Consider the following 6000-nt stretch of genomic DNA (forward strand, 5'->3'; position numbering starts at 1 on the left):
TTTACATTTCTGTTATCAGATAGAAATTATCTATCTGTATTTTGTTGTCAGGATCTTATTTCATTATCTATTTCGGGACAACAAGTAACTGTTACCAGTTTTAACTAATACTTCTCTAATTTCTTTAATATTAAAATATGGTTATGGTAATAGTTACTTAAATTTTGCCTACTTAATATATTTGCAAGTGTATGTCCTCCAGTTATCCCATCTTTGAATTTGTGAGTTGTACTTCTCACATTCTTATTTATCTGCTGAAAAGATAATGCAGACCCTCCAATAAACTTCAATTTCAATGTCATAGTATTATGATCCATTTAATTGGGTTTCAGTAATATTTCTAACTTCTAGTTTATTTTTATTCTCTGTACATGAATAACTTCAGTTCTTCTGGCCATGTTCTTTCAAAGGTTTGCTGTGATTGCATTTATGTTGTTTTGAGAGTAGCTTACATAACAGAATGTTTGAGCCATTATTACACTGTTGAGTGAAAAACTTTCCTGATTACCTGACTATGTTTATTCTCTTAAAGAGGGATGTTTTGCAAAGACAGAGCCAACTGAAGCATGTTTTGCAAAGACAGAGCCAACTGAAGCATGTCGTAGAGGTATTGTAAGAGACTTCCCAGTACTTCACAAACCAAAATGTACCTCTTGATACCCTGCCAACATCTTAGCTCACATGTAGCCTACCATACAGATTTAGCTGATTCCTTCTTTTTGAGGAAAAAGAGGCATATATGATATGACTTTCCAGGTACTCATCTCTTTCAGTAACTCTAAATTCTTCCCAGATTAGTCAATTGCAGGTTGGTAAGTCATTAAAAGTACCAACAATAGAGGCTTACTGGCAGAGGAATGGCTCTTTCTCACCTTTTATCTTTTATTTTTGGAAGATAGGAAGACTGTCCTGTTTGTTCATCAGCACAGATACTCAGTGAACTTTATCTCCACACGAATGCTTTCATAGCTTTGTCATAAGCCTGCATTTTTAACTTGCCTCTAATTCAGTACTTTCTTCCAGCGACTTGTTCCTTTTCTTCAGATGCCTCTTTCAGCATGTCATTCCTTAGATCCACCTGTGAAGACATATTAAAAGATCTCATTCTTGGTAGATGATTGGTGGCTTGCAAATTGGCATTGCGGTTGTGTACATAAGCAAAATAACTTTGAAATGCATCTTAACTTTTTTTTGCAGACTACAGTTGCAGTACATTGTCACCAACAGTACAAACATTAGAACTCTTTGACTTGTTTCAAAATTGTGGAAGTAGGAAATACATGTGTTATTTTTCCAAACAAATTCCTTACAAATGAATGATTTGTCTGTAGAAGAAAATTGCACTTATTTCTGCATGATTTCCAGTATTACCCTATGAATGTACAATTTTTTAAGATAGACAAGAAATGAAAAAGGTTAGAGGAAGTAAATCATCTATCAGACATCAGCTACATTGTGTTTTATTACTTAGATAATAGCAAGTCTAAGGAATCTGGTGAATTTAAAACAAATTGTTTATAATTTTCTATGGGGTCTTCTCCATTCTTTTCTCAGATTTGTGCTTTCTTTAAAAACACACTTTTTATGTTTTGAACATAGCCAAAAAGTTCATTGTTTCTATTAGAAAAGAAGTTATACAACATGAAACTCTTTTATTGTGAGGTATTTATTTGTTATCTACTGTAGTAATTTACAAATATGCTTATGAGAGCCTGCACTCATGGGCATAAAACTGTCTAGACAGAAAATTCTGGTTATGTGAGAAAAGAACTTTCTTCCACTTAATTTAAATGCAGTGTTGAAATGAAGCTTTAGTACAAAGGGATTTAAAGATACCGTATTTTGGAGATTGAGTTATTGTGGTATTATGTTAATAATAAAACGTTTTCATAGGTCATCAAGCTTATAATGAAAAGGATTGATTAATTTAGGGAACCTATACAGAAAAATTAAGGCTTTTTAAAGTATTCACGACACAGACCCCAGCAAATAACAAGTGCCTTATTAAGAAGTTCTGTTGCTAGGAGACAGTAACCACAGTGCTGGAATAACATGTTTTTATTTCATATAAGAAATGCTGTTTAATGCCGATAGTTAGGTAATGAGCAAGGATAGCTATGTGATATTGTGCAAATGCTTAATTTGTGAGACAGAAAGACACTAAAAATTGAAAGTCTTTAAAGTACACCTTAGTGTCATGTGCCACAGGAACAGACTGGTGTCAAAAATCTGTTTGAAGTCTCACTAAAAGTAGGTAGACAGCCTGTTGCAAAGCACTCAGGTGGAGTAATTACAGTACATAAATCAAATAGGAATAAATAAAGACAATAAACGGCTTTAAAAATGAGATGTTTATACAGCTGTTTAATCTTGCAGATACAGAATCAAATTAGGCAATGGAAAGAACGATGTGATTCATAATGCCATGTAATAAGCTGTCTAAAAACAAAGTCTGTGAAAGCACAAGAAGAGAGACAGGAGGGCTCGATATCACCAGAAGGAATATGGTAATGCATTATAGGAGCCAGCTTTTGAATGACCACGTCTAAAGAAATATGAAAATAACCTATTCTTTGTAGAAACAATATCATAAATAATATCCAGCACTTGTTTTAACTAGGGAAATTTTGCTAATCTAAATATATGGATGGAGCAATTTTGACCCAGAAAACATGTTCCACCTCAATAATGTATAGTTATAAAAGCACAACAGAGAGGCTTTCTTGTCGAGGCAGCATCCTAAAATTCACCTCATGCTTGTGTGTATGCTCTCCATGTGATCCAAGTTGCCAAATTTTCTAACTTTTGGGGTTCCAGAGCTGATAGCTCTCAGCTGGGCTATGGGGAGATGCAGATTTATGCCTTTAATTCTAGTACAGCTAGTAAGTACACAGGCTTTGGTGTAAAAATCATTTCTTTAATCATTTAACTGGTGTTGATTTTATGTTGTATGAAAACTTACCAGAACTAATGCAGTGGGTGAGTAGCATAAAAATAATCACAAGTTTTGAATGCAGGTAAATATTTCATGTTCTCCCAACCACCACCATCTACTTTGGACACGTTTCTGGAAAATTCTTTTTTTGAATGGCTCTACTGTCAGAATTTTGCACGGAAACACCAAATGTTAAATACATGTAAGTGTTTGTGGAAATCTTATTTTCATCTCTTACAAATGTAGAGTTGTTCCATTAAGTTTAACCATTCAGGCAACAGACAAAAAGTGCAACTTGATACTTTCAACCAATGAGAAGTTAAAAAAAAAAAAAAAGTGAAAAAACAATTTCATGATCAAACTGTATAGGCACAGGGCTGATTTATAGAAATTGCTTAGTGAATAATGAATACATTTGTGATTTATGTGAAATCACAAAAATTGCAAGCTGCTCCTGGTTAACTCACAAACAGGGGGGACATAACAAAATACAAAGCTTAATTAATTTGAATAATTTATTCCTCTATAAAGTCATTCATTCAACTTGAAATAGATTTCCATCCCTCTCCTCAGCAGCTTTATGCCCAAATTAAGGAGGTAGCCAGAGGGGACATGTGCATTTTGCACATGGTCAGAACATCTCCAGGAAATATACTACGGAGAAATTTGAAGTTGACTGGATTTGCGGCTGAGGACCACACAGAGAATGTCCAGCAATTTTTCTCTGCTTCTGCTAGTAGCAAAAACTAAGGAACTCACTCACCCATTGTTTGGTGATGCTTATGGAAACATTTCAGTATGGTTCAGATAATACCTGAGAACGGATTCCCTGCTACAAGTTAATATATTTTTTGAAATGTATATCCCTTTGGCCTAAGCTCAGTCAATGTCTAGAGCTGTTCATAGGCCCAACAGTAGCAGATAATTCTTAACAGGAAAGAAATTGCCCTTCGTTATTGCCAGTGATCCTGGAAAAGCTGTTTTCTATCCAGAAGCCAATCACAGATTTCCCAATCCATCAAACTTCAGCACATATCTATTTAATACCAAAACAAGGAAATAATTGCCAGACATAAATTCAGATATTTTACATAGATGTGAAATCACTCTGCAATACCATTGCCTTGGCCAGTTCTCATTAAAAACTGCATTGATACTACAAAGTTATCTATGTCTCTTCAGTCCAGTTTGCAAAAGAATACAGTTTCCTGGGCAGAGCAGGAAACAAAAAGAGCCATTTCCTCTTTCAGGAAATCGGAGTCATCTTTGTTTTCTGTGCTCTTTGTAAGCTTGCAAACTTTTTCTTCCTTTTCAAACACTCCCTTGTAAATCTACATGTTTTCTACTTCCATGCTCAAACTGCCACAACAGGCTCTTCGTTTGCAGGCTGTTTTCATGGTCCTGCTGCATAGCTTCTGCTCCAGCGTTGCCATCTTTTTACCCAAAGTCATCCGTTCAGGTTCACACCCATCTCTGGATTTTCACAAGAAATGAAGCATGAAGATTTGTTCTATCCAGAAAATGTGGTTACTGTCCCTCACTGGTATTCTTGCTGACTGACCTCAGGATCATGAGGTTAGGAAATGCCCATTAAGCTCTAGGACAGGAATGATGTGGAGGGACATCATCTAACATGTAGATAGTCAGGATTAAGACTATACTGTACCAAAAGATCACAGCAAATAATTTAATTCAGGTTTGGAAAATAAACCCTTTGAGGAATTAAACTACGTTTTAGTTTCACTAGATGTTTATTATTATTATTTTTTTAAGTTGGATGTTGACAGTGCTTCTCATCAAAAACCTGTATCCTTACCAGAGATGTGAGAATGGATGAAGTAGAAGACAGGAAAACAATATATTCCAGTGGCATAGATAAATGATGGAAGATTATTTTGATTAAAAAAAAACAACAGCTGAGAAAGTCATGCAGGTGCTGCTGGATTTTATTAATTTTTTTACTATTATAAATTGAGAATTTATTTTAAATTTTGTAATCAGAGTTACTTCATTTAGATGCACAGCTATGAAAAGGAAAAAAAAAAACAACAATGTCCTAAATAAGTTGTCTTATGTTTCTCTTTTCTGCTGAGGTCAAGTTCATTACTGTAACTTTGTGAGTGTTTTTCGTAGTGCCACTGCCAAATGACATTAAAATTACTAATAAAGAAGTAGATTAAAAGAATATGATTAAGATTGCAAAGTCAGGAAAAATCATAATTAAGGTTGCCTGTGTAATTTTAACTCAGTTCCTGTGTGGATATCCATCCTGATAAGAGTGTTTTAATTACGTAGCCATGGCCTTTTTTTTTTTTTTTTTTTCCTTAGGGCACTTCCCAATCACTGAGCACCATCTTACTGATTCCTCTTAAAATGGTTATATTTTCATGGACTATTTTTTTTATTATTTATTTAGAGGGCAGAGGAGAAATAGTAAGGTTCTTACACTTACAAATCAGGACATTCACATGGTGACAGCATAAGTTCATAAGTTCATAAGTTCATAAGGTTGGAAAGGACCTATAAGATCATCTAGTCCAACCATCCTCCTATCACTATCCCTACCCAACTACTAAATTAAATCCTTTAGCACCTCATCTAAACGCTTCTTGAACAGCGCTAGGGATGGTGCCTCAACCACCTCCCTAGGCAGGCCATTCCAGTGCCTGACCACTCTTTCAGAAAAGAAATGCTTCCTCAGGTCTAATCTAAATCTTCCCCGGCGCAACTTGTGGCCATTCCCTCTCGTCCTGTCATTACTTATCAGGGAGAAGAGGCCCACCCCCTCCTCACCACAACCCCCCTTCAGGAAGTGGTAGAGTGCAATAAGGTCTCCTCTGAGCCTCCTCTTCTCCAGACTGAACAATCCCAGCTCCCTCAGCCGCTCCTCATAAGACTTGTGCTCCAGGCCCCTCACCAGTTTTGTTGCCCTTCTCTGAACACGCTCCAGGGCCTCAATGTCCTTCTTGTAGTGAGGGGCCCAAAACTGAACACAGTACTCGAGGTGCGGCTGTACCAGAGCTGAGTACAGGGGGATGATCACCTCCCTGCTCCTGCTGGCAAAT

The sequence above is a fragment of the Cyrtonyx montezumae genome, unplaced genomic scaffold (assembly GCF_038088225.1).
Source record: "Cyrtonyx montezumae isolate F1298 unplaced genomic scaffold, pur_monq_1.0 scaffold_13, whole genome shotgun sequence".
Classification (NCBI taxonomy): Eukaryota; Metazoa; Chordata; class Aves; order Galliformes; family Odontophoridae; genus Cyrtonyx; species Cyrtonyx montezumae.